The 24,841-nt window shown below is 39.3% G+C and overlaps 1 long non-coding RNA gene across 1 annotated transcript in view; it reads left to right on the forward strand.

Moving 5' to 3' along the window:
• The window catches only part of LOC115063608, a 196,792-nt gene that overhangs the window by 38,691 nt on the left and 133,260 nt on the right, over positions 1-24,841 (forward strand). Inside the window, exon 2 of the long non-coding RNA XR_003843437.1 lies at positions 13,886-14,007. This is a non-coding gene — a long non-coding RNA (uncharacterized LOC115063608). The remainder of the gene's footprint in view (positions 1-13,885; positions 14,008-24,841) is intronic.

Here is a 24,841-nt window from a genome sequence, read left to right on the forward strand (position 1 = left end):
AGAGAGAGAGAGAGAGAGAGAGAGAGAGAGAGAGAGAGAGAGAGAGAGAGAGAACAAAGGACCTTATCGCAAAGCACATAAAATGCATAAAGGTTGCAGAAGGATACTAAGTAAAATGAAATTCAACCGAGACTATTTGAAGCAATTTTGCATAAAAATAAATGCGTGTCTTTATTAATCCATATTTAAGTCCATGTGGGATGTCACATCTAACATAGTGTTTCTGTAACGATGGCAAACAGCATCTCATGACACATGAACACCAGCAATGAGATGTGAAGACATCAGTCATAGCTGGGGTGACAGGAGCACAGCTAGCGCTGCTGCCTATTACCTACATTCATAACCAAGAAAGTGCTACATTTCTTGTAGAGGTTGATAGAAATATGTCACTTATTTGCTGTTCAAGTTTGTACTTTATTTTTTCTTGTCTGAGGTTAGAAGCCTTTCTACCCATAGAGGTGACAGGTCCAAGGACTCTGGAAGAATCTACAGGAAGAGACTTTTGAGGAAGGCTTCCTTCAGGGGAGGTATCAGGGTTATAATAAAATCATCAAAGAATGCCAAAGCACCTGTGTGGAACAGCAAGGAAGCCCTGAGCAGGGTGCGGTGTGGGCAGTGGGCAACTCCAAGGCAGAGCTGCAAACTAGTCAACATTTGTTAAAGAATTGCTCTCAGTTCAGCCAAATGATAAGAAGAAAATCTGACCTGACCTGACCCTTTAATTTCCTCCAGTGTCTCTTGTTAGCCAAGATCTGCATGGGGTCACCTCGGGAGTCAGGGTTAGTCTCCAGGGGACCCAGATCAGCATGGGGTCACCTCTGGAGCCAGGGTTAGTCATCTCCAGGGCACCAGGATCAGCATGGGGTCGCCTCTGGAGCCAGGGTTAGTCTCCAGGGGACCCAGGGCAGGCCTTCTATTCCAGGTTCTTAAACTCATTATACCAATATTTGCCAGTGTAGCAGATTAGTTAATTAATTTGGTTAGAGATAGAAGACACCAATAGAGAAGGAAGCTTGGGGTAAGTGGGGAATCAACAACATGGCTCTCAATAAGTCCTGGTTCTCAAGCCTGTTGAGCTGAGTTCTTGGACCCACATTGTACAAGGAGAGAACAAAATCTCCAAAGTTGTCCTTTGGCCTCTACATACACTCATGCACAAAATAGGTTATAAAAGGAAAAAAAAAAACCAGAATGAAATTGGGTGATTGTGATTGCTTTTAGAATGGATCCGGAGTCCAGGTTCTAATTAGGAATGTGGTTTTTGGAAAGGAATATCAAGCCCCATTTCTTGAATATTCTGGGAAGCTGGGTCTGGCATTACCCATCTGTAACCCCAGGATTTAGACAATTTTTTAAAAAATCAGATTTTGTGTGTGTGTGTGTGTGTGTGTGTGTGTGTGTGTGTGTGTGTGTGTGTGTAGGCTTTGAGGTAAGCCTGGGCTAAATGAGACCCTGCCAGAAAACCACAGTCTAAGACTATGTTTGAGACTATGCAAGTTCAAAGCAAGGGACTTGACACCTTGCCTGACTCTGTGTGCTGTAGTGGAGCATTGCCTTACAGTGATGAACAAGCCCATGCTGACCCACTGGAAGATGAGACAGTCTGTGGATCAGTGCCAAGCCAGATCATTTGCCCTAGGCAAGGTCCTAGATAAATGGAAACACAACCAAGATCACTAAAGCTGATGTACAGAAGACCTCAAACCAACCACAAATCCATCAAGAAGTACAGCCGAGATGAGAGTATTTTGGATCTACACAATCATGAACTGCATAAATGGATGTTATTTTCAGCCATTACTTTTTAAGGCAATTTGTTATTCAGCAATAGCTAATTGATACAGCGAGGTATTGAATAGAATTCTATAGAACTCCAGGGTAGTGCATGATACTAAAATAAATGTGGGTAGCATGATGCACCAGGTCTTGTGTTCTTGAAAACTGAAAGCAATATTTGATAGGAAAGTGCCTGTGAATGGAGCTAAAATGTCAACATTGGACATATCACTTTGTGTAGGGCTAAGGCCGAAAGGAATAATAACAGACCAGGTACAATATATTAGTGGAGCAATGACCACCATCTACCTATATATGACAAGAAAAGACTATTCAAAAACCTACTTTTTATTTTCATTTGGTCTTTTTTAGACCATTTAAGACCATGTCTCCCTGTATAGTCCAGCCTTGAATTTCTCTGTTCCCTCTGACTTATTATCCTCCTGCCTCAGCCTCTAGAGTGCAGGAGTTAACAGGCATGTACCACCATGACCAGCAAACAAACTCATTCTTAAGTTTCATATATTTTGTCACCTGAATTCTTGCACATGGGCACACCATGGAGATAGAACTTAGGTCCCTGGAACTTAGGTCCCTGGAAGCCCTACCCTCCAATAAAATCTTATTGAATGGGCAGGACTCTTATGATGGTGGACAGCCTCTTACAGTTGTGAAGAAAGTAGTGTCTTATGGAGAGTCCTCACTTTCAGAGTCACATGCAACAATCTAAGCAATGGTGGCTCTGCTACAGACATGTAGCCAGCCATTTGTGTATAAAGGAAAACTATCTGTATATAAGATGCAGGTTTACAAGAGTGTTCCTCTGCCTGGGAGACTCCCATATTAACCTAGTGATTGCTCTGTGTCTTGCAGTCTTTCTGCTACAGTATGAACGACATGTGACAATGTGAATAGATGTTCCTGTGATACAAATAACTGTGGGTCTGGGGAGATGGCTAACTTGGCACAGCGTTTGCCTTGCCAACCCGAGGAGCCTAGTTCAATCTCAAGGATTTATGCAAAAGCTCAGTGTACCGGTGCAGGTTTGCACTCTTATCACCGAGGAAATAAGACAAACAGGCAAGAGGATCTCTGGGGCCCAATGGCCAGCCAGTCTAACCTAATTAGTGATTTCTAGCTCAATGAGACCATGCCTGTAGGACAGGCAATTACTCCTTCCCCGGTGCTTCTGACTGGTGGCAGCTTCACTGGCTGTTTCCCATCCAGGTTCATCTCTGAGGATAATAAACAGTTGTCATGGCTGTTTGTGAAGGTTTAATGAGATAATGGCCCTTCGTTTAACACCAACAAGCTTTGACAAATGATGATCTTATTTCTCTTTTCTTGATTTAGTCTGAATCAGCTACTGGTTGGAGTAAGTAATATGTAAAAAGAAATCGAAGATTGAAGGGCACCATTAACTTGCTGGCTTCCTACGTGCAGTCCCCCACTTCCTTTTGGAGTGCTCTGGCATGTATAAGATTATCAGATGAGGTGATTCCTACACTGAAAAGCTGAGAGTAGGGACCACAGGGAGTGGGGTGCAGACAGGTGGGGTTCTCCTGAGGAAATTTAGGGAAGCGGTAAAACCAAGATGAAAGGGAGGAATGAGATTTGGCAGGTCCTGCTTGCTTGAATTTCTTGCCCAGTGGCCATTCCTCTAGGGTACCCAGATGGGCCCTTCAGCAGGACAAGGGACAAACCATGTGCTTCACTATTCGACCCAATGAGGACTAAACAGCTCTTTGAATCCATCAAAGCTCCTAGAAATTTCGCTTGCATATGGCAGGCTCGCAGTAAGTGTTTAATGAATGATTTATTCAATTAACCACTGAACGTGAAAAGGGAAGGGCCCTGAGAGATCATGTGATCTCAAACCGTTGCTTTAGAGCTGGGAAACCAAACCCTATGCGCCGTGTCACTGGAGAGCATTTCCAGAAGACTAGCGCCCAGGTTGACTGGCTGCTGGACAAGGCCTTCTGCTATGGCCCTGGGAGTGTAAGATGCGGTGGCTCCACTTCAAACTTCAACCTGAGAAAGCCGACTTCTTCCCACTGCAGCTGTTTTCTTTCTCTATGATGAGCGAAACTTTCTTGGTATTTTTTCTTGGCTTTCGTACCAACGATCTAATTATTTTCTAATTGAAAATACTGCGAGCATCAGAAGCAGTTTTCTGTCCCAAGGGCTCAGTATCTAGCCTTCTACTGGCATGATGTCATTTACGGTCTTTCTTTGTAGTCCTTGAGACATTGGGTGAAAGGGTGCTGAATTTTATGGTCATGGTTCCACGTTAAATATTGATGAGGGTCAGTACCTGTGCTTCAAGCTTGTGCTGTACCACTTGTAGCATCTGGTCTTAGTGCGATAGCATGCTACACTCACCCGTTTGCCTGCTGGCAGCCCATGCTACTACTACATTTCTGCTTGACCGCTGCATGAGCCATCAGGACCAGCGGAAACCCTATCTGCTTAGTGTTAGAGCCTTTTTCCGTCGCACAACCACAATGATCTCCAGTCCACTCTATCCTTCAAACTTCTTCAGTTTCTATTCTATTACTCATTCTGTTACATGAGGGATGTGATATGTTTGTTTGTTTGTGTCTCTTATAAAACTGTCAGCCTAATAAGCCCTCCTTGAATGAATATCTAAATTAGGTTTGCCAAAGGAAAAGAATCACTTTCCCAGTTACATTTTTAAATTTTAAATACTTATTGAAAAATTGTTAGTGTCTTAGTGTCAGTCCCAAATATACATGAAACTGTCTTATATTAAAAATGAAGCATTGTTTATCATAAGAAACTAAATTTAACTGTACATTCTGCTTTTATTTGATAAGAAATTCTAGCAACTCTCAGATACATTTTGATTTCAGGCCTTTCTCTTTTTTGTTTGTTTTGTTGTTGTTGTTGTTGTTGTTTTGTTTGTTTTGTTTTTTTCGAGACAGGGTTTCTCTGTATAGCCCTGGCTGTCCTGGAACTCACTTTGTAGACTAGGCTGGCCTCGAACTCAGAAATCCGCCTGCCTCTGCCTCCTGAGTGCTGGGATTAAAGGCATGCGTGATTTCAGGCTTTTCTTAAAGCTATTCTTCCTTAAGAATTGCTTTGAGCAGGGCTGGGAATTTAGCTCGGCGATATATATATATATAGTGCTTGCTAGGCAAGGGTGGGTCCCTGGGTTCAGTCCTCAGCTCTGGAGAGAAAAGAATTGTATTGAGCAATCAACTGAAGTTTTATCTGGTAACCCTTGGATCACAGAGCTGCAGGATGCTTTCCATTCACTTAGCTCAGCTCCTGCTTATGTATTTTTCATTTTGCCTATTAATAAGATTAATACACATAGTTTTTACTAACCCTGTATTGCCATGGCTACATTTAGGAACCATTAGTCTGGAAATTCAAATGGAATTGCTAATTGGTATAAAAGCATACTGATGTCCACTTGGAGTCTGCTGTGTGCGTGCAAGAGTTGGCCTGTTTCACCCTCTTCCACTCTGAGCCCAGCACCTAATAGCAGTGGCACATGCTCTGACCCCTCTACTTCCCTCCATCCTTCCAAGGGCATTAAGATCACAGGGATTTCTTCCTTGAAACCCTGCCTTGTTAAGTCAGTGGATCTCAAGGTGCCCTTGATCCCTAACTGAGCAACTGTCAGCCATCCCTGGGAACTTGTCGTTCAAGCACATTCTTAGACCCATCCAATTCTGCCACTGAGAAACCCCGGGTGGGGCCAACAATCTAGGTTTTAATCAGCACTCCAGCTGGCATTGATGCTGACTCAATAACCATCAGGAAAGACAATAGCTCCCTGAGCTTCTCTATATAAAATACAGATGATTGATGCATGAGTAATTAGCGTAATGCTTAAATGTACTTGCAAATAAATCTACACCGGCAGTCAGATTTTAGCAGGCGTTCTGTTCTCTCTGTTGGTCTTTGGGTTTCTCCTCTCCCATAGTCTTCTTACTGTGAAGCCACAAACTTAGTTCTTCACGTTAACCCGGTAAGTATGCGTGAAGGAGGAGGTTTCATTATTCACTACTCACCCCTCACTCCCACACTCTCATCCTTTATTTTCCTCATCTCTATCCACTGAAGTCTTTGGTATCCTCTGAGAAGGTAATTCCCCCATTCTCATCTGTCATGCCTCAGAATGACCTTGACTAATATCTCCTGATTAATACTGAAACCTCTCATAACCCTTAGCTAGCCACTGTTGACCTGATTTTCAAATCCACTTCCCAGCCCCCCCCCCCCCCCCAGCTTTAAACAGGCCTCACGTTATCAGAACAGAGTCTTCCCTGCCTCTGTGTGTTTCCAGGGCTCTGGCCTCGGTACCAACACAGACCTTCCATGCACACATCGCCATCAGCATCCCATCACCTCGACTCCTACTCCTGCCAGGCAGGGATACTTTTAAATACACATAGATACTTGAGGAAATGAAATTTGGCTCATATATATTCCAGAATTGGTCATTTGCTAAAATTGTATATGTCTGTAATTACTTTTGCTTTCTTCATAGTACAATGCTTTTATTTTTCATTTTATGGAACTGTGTCCCAGCAGTTTATCCCTTCAGGAGATGTCAATTGCAACAAGAAATACTAGCAATACCTACCCTGCTTTTGTTGTTCCTAAGAATCTAAACTGTAGGTTAAAGATGAACAAGAATCTGTCTTTGGTATTGATAGTGGACAAAACCTTCTAAGAAGAAACATCACTAAATTTAAAGCATAAAACTTTAAGTGTTTTTTACTATATTTACAATAATGTGTGAATATTGGCAGTGTTTAATTCCAGAAATATTTGTATGCACCTAAAAATAAAAGCCCACCACATACTTGTTGGTGACTACTCCCAATTTCTTCCTCCCATCAACCTAGAGGGAAACTCCGGAAACCAGTCCTGTGTTCACTGTCTTTTTGTATTCACCATTTCTGAAGATCCTACATAAATGGAATCCACTGTCTGTGGCCTTTGGTGTAACATGGTATTTTAAAGATTCAGCCATACACCCATGCAATATGAATCAGGACTTTAGAGATTTTCATCCACTATCAGTTAGTGAATGGAGAGGTGTGTGTGTGTGTGTGTGTGTGTGTGTGTGTGTCTCCCAGGGACTCTTTGTTGTTTGTCCAAGGTGAACACCAGATCAGAGGGCTTACAAGTTTCTGGAGAACATTCTGTCTTCAGTTCCCATCTCCTCACTGGAGCACTAGAAATGCAGGAGTCCACAGTAGGCATTTGGCTTTTATATGGGTTCTGGGGACTCAAACTCAGGTCTTACTGCTTACACAGTAAGCTCTTTTACCCAGTGAGGCATCTGCTAGCCTCTACCCATGAAACTAGGGGATATAGGTGAGAAAGGATAAGGAGAAGAGGTTCTATCTATGTATCCCTGGGGAAGCCATCATTATTGCTAGTTGAAGGCAACCTAGTAAGGTTGCCTTAATGTCTCCTATGCTCCTACCCATAACTTGTCATCCATTTCAAATAAGTCTTATATGTATACTGGTTCACCCAGTGAGCTTAGGTGAAATGAGGACTTAGAAAGCAGGGTAGACCTTGCTTTGTTCTTCCCATTGAAGGGATCTGAGCTCAAAATCCTTTATGTAATCTAGAAATATTGCCCCATCATTGCTTAGTGTTTGAAGGTTTCTCCCATTTCGTGGGTTGAGTTTTCTGCAGCAGTGACGTGGGGTAATGATGATGTCACTTTTTGTGTTGCCTATGCTGTGGTGCCTTGATTAGGAAACCATTTCTGGAAGTCATGACAATTTGTACCTGTGTTGCCTTCCAGGAGGATTGTGCTTTTTGGCTTTTATGTTTAGATATTTATCCTGAGGTGTGTGTGTGTGTGTGTGTGTGTGTGTGTGTGTGTGCACATGTACAGTTTGAGGTAAGAGTCCTAACTCATTTTTGTTTGTGGATATTGAGTGCTTACAGCACCTTTTATTGAAATCCCAGTTTGTCCCCAGTTGAATGATATTGGCACACTTCATTCAAAATCAGCTCATCACAGGGCTTATGGTGTACTTGTTACTCGACCCTATTCATCAGTCCGTTTGTATCTGTATGCCTGTGCCACACTGTAAGACTTTAAATCAGGACATTTTTAAGACCTCTGAGCTTGTTTTACATGTTCAGTATTGCTTGTCTATTATAATGTTTTTGAATTTCCATGTCAATTTCAAGGTCACCTTGCCCCTACAGGAATGACAGCACTTGATAACAATTACATTCTGTCTGCAGATCAATACAGGCAATGCAGTGCCTCCTTAATGTTATTGACTCTTGCAATCATTGAACATGGTAATCTTTCCATTTTGTAAAGTATTTAATCACTTTCAATGTTACTTTGTTTTTAATATATTGTTTTCCTTCATTAGTGCAGTTTATTCCTAAGTGTTTTATTCCTTTAGTACCAATTTATTTTTCATATACTTTACTATTAACATATATATATGTATATATATACATATATGTATATATGTATATGTCTGTTAACAGTAAACTATTTAAACTATATATCTTGAAAAAGAAAAATAGTATGCTATTTTTATTGCATACCCTTCATGTAGTGAGTTCCAGAATTCCATGAAATGTTGGGGTTTTCAACATATAAAATTAAATCATTTGCAAACACTAATACTTTCCATTCAGCCCTTCTCAGTTACTCCTCTATGTGCCTTACTGCTGACTAGAGTGATAAGAGCCGACATTACTTGCTTTGGCTTCTGACCTTGATGGGGAAGTTCCTAGCCCTGTTCTGTGTCTGTGGCCTGAAATGAATGGCTGGGCAAGTGATAGCCTAAATAAGACACTGGAGAAGAAAGGCTGGGAGGGAGGTGCTTTATAGGGGACATGTTCTACCAGAGTTCTGGGCACCTGTAAGATCATGTGCAGGCCTAGGAAATGTAAAGGAAGGCTAAAGCACTAACCTTTGGTCAGCTTCCAGGCTCTGTGAAAGCAATCAGTTTAAAACATAGACTAACACATTGATCCACTTGTGTTTTGGACAATGTCCCATGGAGGTAAATAGAGTAGGTAAATTCCTAAGATGACTATGGGAGCAGGCTTCCACTCATCCTCAGTTATGAAGCTTCTGGTCAGTTTATTCCTCTCAACTCCCTTCATGATCTCCCTCTAGAACACAGTCTGTTGTTGCTCTCAGGACTACTGCCAAGTTATCTTGGAGCAGAGGAGAAGACAAGAGGTATCTACTGCACAAATTTGTACTTCCTAGCCACTTTAGAAAAATAATTTCAGAGTTACTGTAAACACCTTTATTTCCAGAATTCTGAAGTTGTGGAGTCTCATCGTTTTTAATAGAATTTTAAAATTACTTTTATGAAGGAGTATGTTTGAGTTTCCTTAATTGGCCATTATCACATCTAAACATGATGGTTGAAATAGGCAATGGACCTCTTTCTGTGTTGCTGGAGAAACGGGTTGCACCTGCTACAAGATACAGTGCAACCACAGAGGGTCACATGGAGTCATAACCACTGACATGTACAGTGCTACCACAGAGGAAGGTCACATGGGATTCTTAGCTCTATGTCTCCATGTTTTTACAATGTTGAGCACAATGGAATTTTAAACATTTGATGTCATGGTTTATATATCATAGAGTTCACAACAATGACAGCACAGTTAATAATAAAATCACCAATGTATAGAAAAGTTTTAAGATGTAACCTTTTTCATTATATTTCCGTGTGTGTGTGTGTGTGTGTGTGTGTGTGTGTGTGTGTGTGTGTTTGAACTTTCTAACATACGGGAAAACAATGAGAAAATAAATCTAGCAGCTTTAAGATAAAACCGTGCAACTGCCAAGGGTTACTAGGAAGAGCGATTGCTCAGGTACATTTAAATGTGTGTGGTGGTGGTGGGCGTGTGTGCTTTGTTCATGAACCATGCTTGGTTGTTTGGTGCACTTGGGTGCCAAAAGGTTTCCCATTCCTTGAAGTGCTGTTTGGGTGTGATAAAAACAACTAATGTCTTTAGCTGCTGTGATGTTTCTATAGACTTCAAGTACATTTTGCATGAGAAGGTCCTGCTGTACTGTGTGGCAGGCTGAAGCCAGTTCCATTACAGAAAGAGTAAGATCTGCTGAAAGACTACCTATTTTGAACATTAGAAAACATCTCCTCTAAGAGGAAGGAGCCAGACTTGGAGTACTCTGAGCACAGAGCACAGTGTGAGAGGCAGGATTCCACTCTGCTCTTCTCTGTCCCAGAATCTTGACACAGCATCTGATGCTCTCGCAAGCTCACTTTGTTCTACAGCTACTCAAGAGATCTGTTCACAAGCCAGTGACAGTGGTGCCAGATGTCATTATTGCTGGGGAATGGGACAGGCAACTGGATGTTCAGTTTTAGCACTGAAAGGGAGTCACATGGGTGTCTAGCCATATTCTTGGGTTGTTTTTGTTGTTATTGTTGAACTCCACGCAAAGCACAAAACATACAACTATTGTAATATTTGTTTTTGTTTTATTTCGTTTGTTTGCTTGGGGCCTTAATAAGAGTTCTGCCTATGGCTCAAAGGCACTGCCTTGAATTCAGGACCTTGCTTAAGGATAAAGTTAACCAAGGGAAAATTGACAGGTGTACTTTCTGCAATCCTGACCAAGTTCTAAGTATGGCCAGATTGATTTTCCTCTGCCTGAGCTCTAGGAATGTCATTGTTGGGTGTTTGTATGCTGACTGCCAGGTCTCTGAACACAAAGCAGACTCTGAAATGGTCTTCACTTTGTATCATCTGATCCCTTGCAAGTTCTCCGCCTGCTTATTATAGTGCGGTTCCAGGAACAACTAATCGGCCTCAGATGTTAGTTACCAGAGCTGGAGAGCAAGCTGCTTGGATAAACACGTATCTTTACTTGACCTTTAAAAAGTGCTCAATAGGGAGGCAGGATGCAGTTTACAAAGCTCACTGGATGAGGGTTGAGGGGTAGGAATATTAGTCCCAGCTCTGCTTCTGGTTCTGTGGCCTCTGCTGCTCTACGTGGCTTAGTTTTATGGTCCCTCTGCAAAGTGTACTGGATCAGGAACTTTGCAAGTGTGCTGTGTAAACTGAAAACCTTCTTAGAGTTGCTTCTGGCTATACTGGGATGTGAGGCAAGGACTGGATAGAGGGCTCTGTCTACTCCTTTCAATCAAAACTTCTTAAATCCTCCTTGTCTTCGACATTTGAGATTCTAGCACAGGACTTTCTTAGAAAAGATTCTGAGGACTTGAGATCAGTTTGTGGAAGGCTGCTCTTGCTTATGCACCTTGTGCTATTATTGTGGTACACTGAGACTGCGCAACTCCAGAATTCACATGAGTCGTGGGTACCAACCAAAGAATCGTCCACACCTCTTCAGTGAAATTAGTGTTGAGAAAGGATGCTGGGGAGAAGTAGTGTGTGCCACATGGCTGACAATTGTGTGTTCATTGATAATGATGATAGCACAAGCATTCTGACAGTAGCTAGATATTTTTTATGTATTCATGTTCTTTTTCACTATAGTCTGTTTTTTATTTCTGTCATATTTTGCCAAACAAAAAGTAAAGAAGGCATTAATATTCATGAGATGTTTCAGGAAGAAACCATTCAGTTTATTTTGCTCTCCGAGACACAGTCTACCAAAGAGAAGATGTTGTAGTTGTAGTTAGGGAATAAAATAGTAACAATGATAACAACGATCTTTCTAATTCTCGAGGGTATATTAGAAGCACACAGAGTTGTCTGGACTCATTTATGATGGTTAAGCATATTGCAGTGCCCCATAGCTCACTTTTATGTGTCTTGATTTAGCCCCAGAGTGTACCTGAACCTGCCCTAACTTTCTCACACACAACAGAAACTTGGGCATGGATGAAGAACCAAAAGTCCTCTTTCTTCCTCTAATATAAATTATTCCTAGAGATCAGTATCTCTGCATTCCTCACTACATCTTGCTTTCCTTAAGGAAGACGAACCTGTGTTGGCAAGGTGCCTCTCATAGTCTTCTGCCCATGCTTGAAGTTCAGTGTGTTTTTGAAGGTAACAAATAAGGATGACACAGGCAACAACTGTATCTTAATGTCAATTAGTGTGCACTCCTGTAGAAGTCACACATGTTTTTCAGTCTCTGTGTGCTGTCTTCTTTGTTTTTTCTGGGTCATGAGACGGACCCAGACCCAGCCTAGGAGCCTACCCAAAGTCAGTTGACAAGGCAAGAGAAGAGTTATCATTTTAAGCAACAGTCAAGGTTTTTGTTATATTCCTTAGGATTCTTTCATATTTAGGGAAGAATAAGAAACTCAACTGAGAACTTTAGTTTATAAACATGGTAAAATGATCATGTCCTTCAACATAATTTCCACCCCCAAATATTCCCTGCTGTATTCTTAAAAGCAACAAGAATTAGATGAGAACATGCTGTCTTTAGAATGCACGTCTCAGCCTCAGATGTCTCTTTGTTCACTCATTCTGTATAACACAGAATAGCGAGCAGTACTTATGAGTCCCTCTGATAGACCAGTCTTCCTCGATTTGAAATTTGAAGGTATTATTGGGAGTCATGTGACCTTGTACTTCTCTAATATCTCATAAATCAGCTTTCCAGAAGGTAAATGTATATGACAGTAATACCTACCTCATATGGACTTTTATTAGTATGTAAATAATATATGTAATATATAAGTAATATATAAGTAATATATAGGCAAAGATTTTTGTGACTGTCCCATTGTAAATCCTGTACTGGCATTTCTACGATCACTATTTACCTAGCTAAGCTTCAGCTGCTTTATCTCTAAAACATGGAGCTGTGACAAGAACATTTGTAGGTTACAGGAAGCTTTGTAATGTCTCTTTTGATTTCCTTTCCACATCACAAATACTCACTAAATCAGAACTGTCATCTTTATGTTAGGGGCTATTAGAAATCTTGACCTCAGTTATGTGCTGTATGACTGGAATGAGCCTGGTGTCTTTCTCCCTCTTTGTTTTCCCAGCAGAGGGGACACACATGCTCTTTTAATTTCCTGCTCCAGTTCTGGATTTCTACCAGGAACTGTTTCTCACACAAAGGAACACATACTAGTCGGCTTGTTGGTTGGTATTTGTTACTGAGGTAAACCTGTAACTTTATGATTCAACATCTGAACAGGGATGGTAACATAGTACCTAGGCTTTGATTATGGCCAGTCCACTGAGTAGAGACCCATTTTGTCCCCTTCCTGGCTTTCCAATTAGTCTTTGTTAGCATGTGCATCAGTAATAGAGTTGAGATGAGGGTTGAATACTCAGGTGCAATAGGGCAGTGGGCACAGAACCTCTAGTTCATAGGAAAGTCTATTCTTCTACCACATTACCTGTCTAATCCGTCCGTTTCACTAGATTCTCTTTAAGAATTCATTTCCAACCTCAGCCTGGTCACAATATGATATTAAAGACTTTGGACAACTTCCTTATTTGTTGTCCATATGGCTGTTTTTGCATCTTGATTCCTTGTGTCATCATTGAATTCATTCCAATGAAATAATATTCTAATACTGCTGCATATTAACATTTATATTCTCAAAATTAGTTAAAGCAGATTGTTTTATGCAGAAAAAGGCAGATACTTGAAATGTGCACATGATTACCAGTTGCCAAAAATTCAAATTCATTGATTAGTCATGGCCAAACATTTTGAGATCATCCAAGGATTTACAGAAATTAATCCAATTATATGGATATATTTCCTTTGTGGGTCCTATTGATGACTGTTTGGGGAAAATAGAATATTGAAAACATCAATATGGTTCAGAGAGAAATCTTTTTAACTAAAACATTATGAAAGATTTCACTATAATCCATTCAGAAGTTCTGAAAGGTAGATTGGATAAATGATTCAGGTTTAGCCACCGAGGAAATTAAAACACCAAAAGAATGAGAGGTTCATCTATCTCCCAGGCAGGCAGGGGCACAGCCCGGGTTAGAATGCAAATGACAGAGTTCTCTAGACCTACAAAGACCAGTGTGCAAGCCAAATGTGTGTTTAGAAAACACATCTAGAGTTAAATGGCCCTACTGGCGTATTTGTTTTGTTATTATTCAGTATCCCATTGCTATCTTATTCTGGTAGGTGTTGTAAGAAGCAAAGACCATCAGGAGTAAAAAGAAACTTGAAAACCAGAGAGCCATCCAAAGATATCAACAAAGGAAACTGCTGGAATCAAAGGAGAGAACAGCGGTGTGTACCTGGAGGTAAGTGTGGCCACCCTTGCCAGGAGGCTATGTGCAGGACATCACCATTTACATCTTTACAGAGTTGAAACTGACCCAATGTGAATTCATGTTTGTCTGTTCATCTAATTCTTAGAGGTTATTTTTGTCTCCATATATACATATATAGAAAAAAATGAGGAGTGGTTAAAAAAAAAAAAAAGGAAGAAGAGGGTGAGATGAAGGATATAGAGAAAAAGGGGTAGAGAATGAGGTTTCAAAGAAAGGGGATGACGAAGAGAGGAATGAGAAAAAAGAAAGTCTAGGGGAAAGAGCTATTAAAATTAAATTGGATAGTCCACCTAGCTGATAGTCTCTAGCTGCATATGTAGCAGAAGATGGCCTAATCAGCCATCATTGGGAATAGAGGCCCCTTGGTCTTGCAAACTTTATATGACCCAGCACAAGGGAAGTCCTGGGCCAAGTAGTGGGAGTGGGTGGGTAGGGGAGCAGGGGCGGGGGGGGTATAGGGAACTTTCGGGATAGCATTTGAAATGTAAATAAAGAAAATAATAATAATAATAATAATAATAATAATAATAATAATAATAAAGAAAATACAAAAAATAAATAAAAACAAAATTGGAGACCAAAACACTGCATATTGGCAAGTGTTTCTTTGTCTAAGGACACTCAAGATGTTCTTGGTCACACACTTTCCCATTATAGTCTTCATCCTGAAAAATGTACTTCAAAGGATGTAGTACAAATTGTTCATAAAATTCTGTAAGACATTATTGTCCCCTTTATATGTTCCCGACTCTGGTCTTCTGAGTTCCTAGATGGTTAGAGTATCACTATTGACCAGGAGATGCCAAAAAAGGAGCTGGGGTCTAAAGTGAGGTTTGTAGGAGTATGAATTGGTCATATCACTGACCACACTTACACCTTCAAAATGCCACAAACCAGTTATTTCTTCATAGTCCTGTTGCCACAAAATTAATCTGTATAATAGCCTGATGCAGGTAGTACAGGAAAATTAGGTACTTGTGGCTACAAGAAATTACTATTTATATTTCTGGTATTAAAGAATCCAAACTTGGATCTTTGAGGTGTCAATCTAGTTTTGCTCAGTTCATCATGATTGCTCCTGTAGTTTGCTTTACCAAGGTTGTGAACAGCTTCGGGACCCTCAAAGCTAAGCTGTTCATGCAGCATTCTCTTCCCAGTTGTGCCTTTGTTTTTTGCATAATGCCATAGACCAGGGTCAGGTTCAATCAAGTAAGGTTTCATACTAATGACTTACTGTTGGTGTGCAAGGAAGAGGGAGCCATAGGGCATATGCATATGTATGCAGACTTTGGGGGGTCAGGTTTGAAGTTTTGTTAAATCTGCAAAAATAACAGATATTGAGTTAAATTACAATCTAATGACAGTTTGCTCTGGGGCCTGAAGGAGAAAAGGTTATTTGGATTCTTATGTCTAACTACATGCTGGGTCAGAATGTATCTTTAATAAAAAAAAAATATGATTCTTCAGTATAAAAGCAGTCACCAGTAATAATAAGAAAATTACTTGGAACATTTAAAAATAAGTGAAACCTTTTAGACTTTGTTTAGACCATTTATGAAAATACATTATACGTAGTATAAATGTATACTTATAAATATCTTTAGAGAATTGCGATTAAAACATTATACAGCAGTTGTGATCTTTAAAGATTTGGGGCATTGATGGTTTCAGGATTACTGGATACATGTGATGTTCGTGAAGTCTTACAATATGAACTTTTAACAACCTGGAAATGCAGAGAAGTACGTAACACACAAAGCTCTATACATTGCTTGAGAAATTGAAATTATCAGGTTGAAATGAAGTAGTGTTTGGAATTTGGGAAAACAGCTAGTGAAAAATACAATTTTAATGTAATAGGTAGAAGATGATTCAAAATATTTGAAATGCCAAATGGCAAAAAGTAGACTAGGTTGTTACACCATTCCATACCTAGGTCGGTGGACAGATTCTCTTTCTCTTCTCTAAATCTTCTTGCCTCTAAAAGTCTCTGCTTGAAATCCAGTTATTTGTGTGTGATCTGTATTCTATTTTAACTAACTTCTTACATTCTAAAATTGTCATAATTTGTAATAAATTTTAGGTACCTAGATTTTTCTCTTTCATAGAACCAGGCAGAAATAAAAAAAATAAATGGTCCCTGATGATTTTACCAGGCCATACTCCTTAGGGAAAAGTCATGGGAAAAAAGAATAGAAGTTTCATGGCAGATTTAAGTCAGTGTAGTTACATTCCATCTAAAATAGACAATGATGATTAGGATTTGGAACACACCAGGTCATGAGGAGAGTTAGTTTTAAAACAATATGGGAAAGCTTTCAATGAGCTAGGAAATGCTGGGAGCCGGCTGGATTGGAGATGAGCTAGTGAAGGTCAAGCACAGAACCTTTCTGAGGTAGGATTAAGCTTAGTGAGAGGGGCAGAGCATGTTCATACTGTTTCAAGTGAGATGGGTTGAAATAGAACACGTAATCTTGTGACAGATCATATCGTAAGAGGAGGGGGTTTCTGGTGTGGTCTCTATGTCCTCCCTCAGTAAGTGGCTCTGACCACGTGTTGTAGGCATGTGACTGTGCTAGTACAGATGTTACAGTGGGGAGAAGAGCTAGCAGTAACCTGGCAAAGACCCAGAAGGCAAGCACGGTCTGAGTATTGATCTCTGTCAGCCACCACCGCTCTGCAGTGAAAGGGTCACGGCAGGCAGCGCCGGGACAGATTCTACAAGGAGATCTGGATTAGATTCATTTCCACTTAGCAACAATTTGTGGCTTTTATTCACGTTATTTGCACCTTGATTCTCCATTTGTAGAGGAGAATATCTTTGGGTTCCAAAAATTAATTGTGTATGAAAGTATACAGACTTTTTTTTTTTTCATCTCAGTAGCATTTGTTATAAAACAGTTTCTTTTTCTATTTCTTTTTGGTTTTCTTTTTTGTATATTCATGCCAGCAACCTCCTGATACTGTTACTACCCTCAGTATCTAGATGGGCAAGTTGGTGTACCAAAAAGGAAAGTAATTTGCTTCCATTTGCTCAGTTACATGACAGAAAAAAACTTTCAAATTTCCAAGAAGTTTAACTCCAAAAACTAAACAGTAAACACTCCCACCACATCATCTGAACAATTTCCTGTCTTCATTTATGAAGGAGCTGTAGCAGGTACTCTCTTCACACCATCTGGTTCCAATGTTATGTGATTGGTACACTCTGTGAGGAAGAGGGCCTTGTCTATGCAGTTAGGACAAGACATTTGGAAGCCACAGACTGGCTTTTTGAGTGCAGCAGAGAGCCGTGGAAACTCCTGATGTTTGAGGCTTCTAAGGAAGGTGGCATTACCTAATCTGCAATCAGGGCCCATCTTATTACAGACCATCTTTCTCTCAGGAGTTCGACATGTGCCAATTTTGCACATGCTAAACATGAAATATTTTTTCAGAGATTTATTTCTGTCCTGGACATTAAATTAAGAAAAAGAAGAAGAAGGAGGAGGAGGAGGAGGAGAAGAAGAAGAAGAAGAAGAAGAAGAAGAAGAAGAAGAAGAAGAAGAAGAAGAAGAAGAAGAAGAANAGAAGAAGGAGGAGGAGGAGGAGGAGAAGAAGAAGAAGAAGAAGAAGAAGAAGAAGAAGAAGAAGAAGAAGAAGAAGAAGAAGAAGAAGAAGAAGAAGAGAAGGAGAAGAAGAAGAAAGAGGAGGAGGAGGAGAACAAGAAGAACAAGAACAAGAAGAAGATTCTAAGAACAAGAAATTGCAAACATAGAGGAAATATCTGTTAAGGAGAGATAATTCTGTATATTTGTGTGGCGGGGGTAGGAAGGCCATGGTGATTTGAATGAGAATGTCCCCATACAGTCATTTGAACTCTTGGTGAGGTTAGGGATGGTTCAACCTTGCTGAAGAAAATACCTCAGTGTGGGTACTCTTTGAGAATTTAAAGTCTCAAACCACATCCTTCATGGTTGTGTTGAAAGATATGGTTTCTCGGCTACTTGTTCCTACCACCATGCCTGCCATGTGCTGTGATGCTTCTTCCATGATAGACTCCATCCCAGTGGAATGATAAGCACAAAGAAACTTTTCTGCCTTGGTCACAGATCTCATTACAGCAACAGGAAAGTAACCAATACAGAGGGTAAATTATTCAAGGAACATTACTGACACACCTGGTGGAAATAGAGAAGTTGTGAGAAACTGGAGCTTCTGACAGGTTTTAGATGGTTTGTCAGGGCCCTTCCCTGATCTTCTCGCCATATATACATATATATATATATATATATATATATATATATATATATATATATATATATATATATATCTGTCTCTCAAGTATGAGTGACCTTCACCAACCTTCATTATGTGTTAAGGGAACAAAACTGTACTTCTAAGTCCTAGAAGGAAACAAGCAAGGACAGTGTCGCTAAAGTAGACATTGGTACTTTTGAGGAAGCATCACTGTTTCTGAAAGTAAAGAGGTTACTGCTAGATCCATGGACACACAGTATGTAGAAGAAGAAGAGCTGGTGGGATCCAGTGGTGTAAAGTGCACCAGGTGTAAGATGGATTGACATAGGCCAAGTGGGGGAGAAAACACTGAGTATCTTAATACAACATATCAGAAATTTAACTCTCTCTATTTTAACACAACCATGAATGAGAGAGTGAGCAAATATTGAATTTAGCTCTCATCGAACTAAAGTCAAGTTTTCCATATTGACACCTTTCTATAGACTTGTAGAAAGAACCAGTGTCCTTTCTTTTTCTTATTCTAGACACTACTGCTCCCTTGACATATGGCCCACTCCCCCACCTTCACAGTCAGCAACTCAATAGTCTGAGTTATGTTTTCATGTCCTAGCTCTGCTTCTGCATCTGTGGTCACATCTCCTTTCCTTTCCACAGCCAGCATAGGTTTCTTACTTGTAATATGGCATATGTGGCAAAGAGCCCATCCAGAAAAATCTAGATAACCTCATGACCATAGTGCCACATTTGGAAAGTTGCTTTTGATGTATGGTGCTATAACCACATATTTAAACAATCAGAGAACTGCCATCTTGTCATTCTGTCTACTTCAATAGGCTCCTTCTTCATAAAGCATATTATAAGACAGAAAAGGATAGCAAACCCTATAGCACTAAAAATAGAGAAACTTTTATATTATTTCCTCAGTGTAGTAACAGTAAAATAAAACTACTTCATCATTTACCTTTCTGTTGCATGATAAACACGATGATCAAGGTAACATAAGAGGGTTTATTTGCACTTTTGATCCCAGAAGGCTTAGAGTCCATTGTGAGAGCACGTGGCCGGCATCATTGTGAGATGAGAAGTGAGTGAGAAGCAGAGAGATCACATCATTAGAGTGAATAGAGACTAGGTAAGACTATCAACTCCCGTAGCCTCTCCAAACCAGTGAAATCAACTGAGGACAATGCTCAAATATCTGATCCTGTATGAGATGCTTTTTATTCAAACACCCCAAATCATTATTGTGTCTATAAGATGTATATTGTACTTAGGTTTCCTTGGTCAAGTCATTTAGGAATGAAATATTTTTATTTATTTCAGCTGGAGTTGAGACACAATCACACTGGTTGGTGTTCTACCTCATGTCATCCCTCTGCTGGTTCTGGCTTCCTTGTTTTATCTGATGTTACTTAGTCGTCTCTATTCTGAAATTTCTAGCCAATGTACATATATGCATCTATATTTATGAATAGCTGCAACTGCAAATATGTTATACTAATAACTTGACTCTAAAGATTCTATTAATCATTTCATCATCAGACTCTGCTGTGGGGTAAATTGGTTTTTAACTATCCAAAGTGTTCACATGGCATGCCAGGAATTATATCAGATTTCTGAGCATGCAGTGAAAGATGGAACAGTAGTACTTACACTTTCTTAAGGACAGAGACATGGATATTTTATAATTCATATGTATATAAAATGATAGAATTAGCATGGGGAACAAATAGTTCCAAGCATTGTGGCATTGTTCTTAAAAAAGGGGAAGTGTCCTCTAAATGATAAGTCACCTGGTTTGCTATTGTAAACTTAAAATAACCATGAGCCTAAAGAATATTCTTCTAAGCAAAAAGCAACTGTCAAAATATCAGTCCAATGGAAATAATATCTATTTTTCTTATTTAGTCCTAACTGAAAAGAAAGCTCAATTTTACATGAACTCTTAGCACCTGAGAGAGAAAAAAAAAAAGTTAAAAGAAGTGAAGGAAAAATAGAACTAGCATTCAACAAAGTGGCATGTCCTATTGTCAAGAACAAAGCAAGAGAAATGATTACAGAGAAAACACTCAGAAAATAACCAAAGACAGAAGCTTGTGGGTTTAGGAGATTCAATGGTGGTTAAGGTTGTTTCCCGTTGTGTAGAAAAGCCCAATTTAAAACCAAGTGCACAGAAGGCAACAGTGCTTAAATGGGCTAGAACAGTGAAAGTTTGTAATGACTACATAAACCACGGGAAGTTAGGTCACACTTGCTGTGATTTGCTCAAGACAGTAGAGATATGCATACTGTATTGTAGACTGATAGTCATTTAACATGATTAAACCTTTAACAGATATGGGAGACCTGAGGATCTGGTAAGGAAATTAAGCTCTAAGGCTCCTGATGCTTTTCTCATTTTTCTACTGATTTACAGTGTGGAATGTCAAATTTAGCAGTCACAGGTCCAACTCCCTGAGATGTTCGTATTTAGAGTTGAGTATGAAATAAGTATGGCTTCCAATCTGCTAGTCCCCTCACCTTGGATAGAGAAGCCTGGGTAACCTTGCCTTTAAAACCTAGAACTCTCCACCGAACAGGCAAAGTTTGTCACGTAGCTACTTAGCAACATTCACCAAGTTTTGGAACTTGAGCTTGCAGCAGACTATGTTCTAAGTCCTCACATCTGACATGCCTCGTGAGTGTTCCTCTGCATGACTGGTGCCTCATTTGCATGTTTATTGAATATTCATGAGTGTTCCTTCTCTATGAGGTTCTGTGTCGCTCACTGGGTATATAAAAACAAATGATGGGGTCATGTGAAAGAAAAATAGACCAGTGGTTTTATTTGTCTGTGGTTTCATCATAAAATGTCTCCTTAACTAACCTTTCTCCCTTCCCAAGGATGAGGGAAGCATACTTGTCCTAGGATCTTCAGAAGAGATTAAAGATTTGTGTTTTAGGAAATATAAATAAGTTTAGAGAGATACCAGACTAAGATATGGACTAGTAGATGAGGATTATCTTGAATCTGTGTCCCAAAAGTTAGACGGGCCATGGAAGATACATAGAAAGAGGTTGTAGATCTGTGAAGCTTGAGAAATGTTGCGTTTAAAACATATTGACCAATGAGTTAGAGGGAAAGAGTTACTATAAGCAGAGAGGTCCTCACCAGCTTCTTGTAGGAACACCTACATTTCATTAATCAAAATCTCAGTAACAAACTCATAGTAACAAAAATCTGGGTCATCCCCAAACATCCTGGAACTGTCAAATAGTAAATCCAGGGACAAGGCCAGAAGAGGAGCTCCAAGTCTCCTGCCGATTTAGACAGGATTTAATTTGCATTTAAAGCACAAGATCATAGCTCATATTCTTGAATTGTAAAGCAAAGTCATATCCACTAAGGTGAGTGGAGTCCTTTCTCTTAAGATTTTTCAAGTGTAAAAACGAAATCCTATAAAGCTGACCACGTAGATTATATAAATGGCAGGTTCTTTGTGTTTACAGTGTCCCAGCAAGGGAGGAATTACTACAGGAGCATACAAAGATTAGTTATGCATTAATACGAGTGTGCACACCAAGCTCAGTAATGAGGAAACAGATCGAAGACAGTCACGGAATGCCCAAAGCTCCAAAATGTGCTTAACCAAGTTTTTTAAAGGATAAATGCTGAAAGAAAGCATTTTCGATTGCATCGGTCGAAAAATGGTTCCCTTATGAGTATTTGTTTGAAAACTTCTCTCACATACTAGAAGTTGTAGAGAATGAGTGACAGTTCCTTTAAATAGTGTTTGTCACTAGCCCTGAGTCTGAGAAAAAAAACGGTACCTTGAAGCAGTGACAGGAATAAGCAGATCCCACATAGGTCTGCCACCTAGAGTGGAATGAGTTGCCCAAGGCCACTGCTTTTAAGGCTTTCATCTCCACTTCCTCAGTGCAATCTTCTTCGCAGCGTGGTGAGGACATCAGTTTAAGTAGGTGCCGCGATGTTGCGTCCAGTATCTCTCAGTTACATTCTGATGATGATCAAGAGATTTCATGGGGAGAGTTCTCTTGTTGGCTCTCTAGCTGCGAAGGTCTGATACCAGTGTTGAAGGCACCTGTTTCATATTTCCTTGATGTTTTCCATCTGGAAACAGCAGATCAAAACTACCCAAAATCTCTTTCACAAGCAGCCTCACAGGTAGCAGATATAAAGGGAATGTCAGAAGGTGCCAGGAACATGCATTTACAAGAAAACTCGCAATTAAAATCAGTCAGAGGCCCTTTCTTTATTACAAGCAGAGTTCACTGAGTGGTTCAACATTAGTGATCCACATTCCAGCAACATTCCTGAGTCGCTGGGCCTCATCCTGTACTTTGTGAAGAAGACTCATTATTGGGAGATCTGTAACTCTGTACATTCCACCATTATTTCTACCTTTAGAACATGTGTCCATTCTCAGCACTCCAAACTATGTAAGTTCAGGTTTGCTCAATGCCAGGCTTGCTCTTTTAATGATGTACAACCATTTCCAGTTTCCTTCCTCCACTATGTATAAGGGATTCAAGGTTCAGTAATCCTGTATTGGATGTAGTCCTTGCCTATTTCACATTTCATTTTTCTTTTTCAGATTAGCAACCATGATTTTTAAAGCAATATCTCAAATAAATTCTAGCAATACTAATCAATAAAAGAAAAGAATGACTGTCCTCAGTTTGTCTGAGTAACCTTAGTAGTTTTCTTAAGTCTTTTTATTATAGCTTGTTGGATATGTAATCAAATCTTACTTTGGGTTAAATTCACAGTCCCTTGGGCTGTGGTGAATACCTCTGTGTATTTATTAGTCATCTGTATATCGTTTTAAATAAATCATCTTTTCATTTTTTTATTTTGATCATTTATTAATTGTGTTTTCAAATGTTTTACTATGGAGTTTGGGATTTCTTTGCTTATTTTAAGTATTAGGCCTTTTGTGTAGATGTGACCGAGAAATGTATTCTCTTAGTAAATGTTTGTCCTTTGTCTTCTTCAGTTGGCCTTTCATGGAGAAAACTCTTTAAATATTTATTTTATTATTTATTTGTACATGTTTGTATATGTCTATGAACATGAATGTGGATCTACGTGGACACCAAAAAAAGAATGTCATATTCCCTGCAACTAGAGTTGCAGGCAGTTAGGAGCTGCCCAGGGTGGGTACTGGGAACTGAACTTGGATGGAGCATCTGGTGCTCTTCATCTCTGAGACATCTCTCCCTGTCTCTCAACAAACATTTCTTTTTACATTTATTAGTAAGTTTTTAATTTTACAAGACATTTTTTTGTAACTGATTTTGTGTTTCTAAGCTGGGACTTACTTTTTAGTTTTGTGTTTTATGTTTAAATCTGTGATCTATTTTGGGACAGTTTGTATAAAGTTAATGTTTGAGGTTCATCTTATTTGGTTTCTTTGTAGAACATGTGGTATGAAACATCTTTTCTCCATAGACTTTCTGTTCACCCTTTCCACAGCTTATCTGAACATGTTTAAGTCTGTTTGTGAGTTCTATGTTCCATTGTATAGAATAGACTTGTATGTCCATTCCTCAACTAATGCTCAAGTCTCCTGAGTTCTAGTATCGTGACCATTAATAGTAGAGCTATCTATTATGTTTGCCAAGCTTATTTCAGTTATTTTTAGGGATTTGTGGCCTTCAGCAATAAAATAATATTTTTTTAAAAAGAAAGATTTTGATAATTTCATTGAATTCATAATCCACCTTGAATAATTTGAATCTCTACCATATGATAAGTTCAACTCTATGAACATGATGTGTCTTCCCATTTTCCCAAGTTACCATTGGCTTGTTTTCCCACCATTTTGTAATTTTCATCACATATACCCATAATAGGTCTGTTAAGTATATTTCATTTTTTGAGCAGTTGTAGTCTATAAATTGAAGTTTCTGCATTTCTTGTTAACATAGTTTTTTTTTTCTTTTTTTCTTTTTCTTTTTTCTTTTTCTTTTTTCTTTCTTTCTTTTTTTTTTTTTTTTTTTTTTTTTTTTTTTTTTTTTTTTTTTTTGAGACAGGGTTTCTCTGTATAGCCTTGGCTGTCCTGGAACTCACTCTGTAGGCCAGGCTGGCCTTGAACTCAGAAATCCACCTGCCTCTGTCTCCCAAGTGCTAGGATTAAAGGCATGTGCCAACACTGCCCTTCTTAACATACTTTTAAAAACAGTATTAGAGCTGAATCAATAGCCTGTGGTCCTGATGAAAGGCAATAATTCTTTAAAAGTTTCATAGAGACTCTGAATTTTTCTATTGGGAAACCATATCATTTTAATATGAACAGCATTATTACATTTTAATCTTTGTAATTTGGTGTATTTTTCTTGTCTGATTTTGCTGATTAGAATGTCTAGCATTATGCCGAATAATAAAAATGGAAGCTGAAATTACTAGCTTATGAAAGGGAGGGGGTATTCTGCCTTTGTCATTAAAAATTATGTTAGCAGGGAATTATTTATAAATGTTCTTTAGCAAGTAGAGATAATCCCCCTGTATCATCAGTTAACTTTCACTGTTGATTGGCATGTGCCTCTAACTTTTGTTCCT

The sequence above is a fragment of the Mus pahari genome, chromosome 3, assembly GCF_900095145.1.
Source record: "Mus pahari chromosome 3, PAHARI_EIJ_v1.1, whole genome shotgun sequence".
NCBI classification, from domain to species: domain Eukaryota; kingdom Metazoa; phylum Chordata; class Mammalia; order Rodentia; family Muridae; genus Mus; species Mus pahari.